This window comes from Acanthochromis polyacanthus, chromosome 16, assembly GCF_021347895.1.
Source record: "Acanthochromis polyacanthus isolate Apoly-LR-REF ecotype Palm Island chromosome 16, KAUST_Apoly_ChrSc, whole genome shotgun sequence".
In the NCBI taxonomy this organism is placed as follows: domain Eukaryota; kingdom Metazoa; phylum Chordata; class Actinopteri; family Pomacentridae; genus Acanthochromis; species Acanthochromis polyacanthus.
Window position 1 is genome coordinate 17075297 of NC_067128.1, and position 2077 is coordinate 17077373.

Here is a 2077-nt window from a genome sequence, read left to right on the forward strand (position 1 = left end):
AAACTAACTAATACTACTATAACTATTTTAGGCCTCTGTGGGAAAATCTTTTAGGTGATGTGTTTTGATGTTGAGTTCCATTCGGAGTGTTTGCTCGTGACCTCATGTCTGTTCTTAGAGCTTTGTATTCTGGATGTTTCAGTGTTTCAATTAAAGTAAAAAGTTTACCATATTTTCAAGTGTTATTAATTCCTACCATTCCACTTGCCTACAGTAAAACATTCATATGTTTTTATTTGTTTGTGTTTTAACTTTGCTATTTAAAAATGCATGAAGTTAGAGCGAGACGAGGGTTTTGGTAATAGTACCGGCAAGAATTTAAAACTACTTTTACCCCTGACTAGAAGTAACCCTGCAGTCTGAGAATGAAGTGTTTATTGGGACAATGTACTCCAATAAGGTCCGTAAGGTAGAGTTTTGGTCATTGAGATCTTTTTATCTAAACTGAGACACAAGTTTCTCCCAAAAAGTGTTTGCAACACTTGGAGCTCCAGTTGTGTTAAAAGAGAACTCTTTAATAATTTAATAATGCAATTCCATAACGGGAAACATATCAAGTTAATCGAAACAGAAAATTCTTCAAGAAAAGGCTCTTAGACAAACATAGAAAACTTTTGATACAGCTGGCTACGCAGTCAAAAACTAAAATTATGGATTTAATTAATATATATGCAAAAGCAACACTGTTCAACACCATAAATAAATAATTTCTTCTCTGAGGGAGATTACACAGTTGCTGGATCTTTGTTGGACGAAACGTCGTCGTTGAGCAGCAGGTTGGTCAACTGCTGGTTCTTCAGTGCAGCTTTCTCCTTCACTCTGAACACACAAAGAGTTACATTATTTACATGAAACTTGAGTTTAATACACAGCTGCAGCAATTAACCACCAACTATTCTGATACCTGATTATTAGTTTCAGTCATTTTGTGGTCAAATGCAACACTTTTGGTCATATATAGTAGTAAACTTTATATCTTTGGTTGGTCAAAGAAGATACTGAAAACATTATTCTGGGCTATGAGAAACTTTATTATGAGCTTGCATTTGCAATACGATATTTTAAAGACTAAGACGAAAAATCTGATTGCTGATTATTTGATTAAAAAAAAGCTTTGCTGCATCATTAAGGTAAATATAGCAGGATCTGCAAACAAAAACTGCATAAAACATGTACAGTACTCAGAGTAGGTGCAAATACACACATGCCTCATGCTCTCTGTTCTCACTGCATGGACTCCTCAGTGAATACTCACTTTTCTGGGAACTCGATGTCGTCGATGGTGTCAGGCAGCGGCACTCCTCTGGTCTCAGGGAGCAGCAGCACCAAACCACCAGCCAGGAAAGCCAGAGACCCTGCAGAGCATCATGGTCTTAACTTAAATGCTTTTTAACGACTGCTGTTGATTTTTACCTGACGTCATCATATCTCACAGCGAAATTTGAATTCTTTTCTCGATTGCTGTTCCCCTCTGATCCATATGATGTGTTTTTTATGAAGCATGTAGTATTAAATGAAAATGGATGAGCGCAATTACATGCAGCAAACAGACAATTTTTATAACTTGTCATTTTTAGAATGTGGCTAAACTGGCACATAAGGACCACTCCATGATATTAAAACCCACCGAAGATGATGAGTGGCAGCTCCAGCCAGATGACAGCCAGTCTGTAGAGCAGGAAAGGAGCCACGATGCCTCCAACATCACACAGAGTGGAACACACCGACACTCCAGGTTCCTACACACACAACAACTTGAGTTAGCTTCTGTAATTAGATATGTGACGATCGGCATACATTTGTCCTTTCGTCTGTAATCTGTCCGTCCATCTGTGCGCGCAACGTTATTTAAAATCAGTACCAATGTTGTGGTCTATATATGTGCGGCAGTGGGAATTGATGCGGACTCGGATCCGGATGAAATTTTCAGGGGAAGGTCAGAAATGACACAAGGACCAAGAGGTTAGATGTTAGCAGTGCCTACAGCTTCTGAGTACACGGATCCACGGATTTGTGAAAGATTTCTGTATAATTGTGAAGACCAGCAGCAATGGCGTCACTGTTCCAGACAAACAAC

At 38.7% G+C, this 2077-nt stretch overlaps 1 long non-coding RNA gene across 1 annotated transcript; it reads right to left on the reverse strand.

The window, feature by feature from the left end:
• Nucleotides 1-494: 494 nt before the first annotated feature.
• On the reverse strand, nt 495-1733 carry LOC127537736 (uncharacterized). The gene is made up of 3 exons (XR_007947557.1): nt 1628-1733; nt 1256-1355; nt 495-819 (listed from the first exon to the last, which is right to left on the reverse strand). It is a non-coding gene; the product is annotated as an uncharacterized LOC127537736 (long non-coding RNA).
• Between the last annotated feature and the right edge of the window lie 344 nt (nt 1734-2077).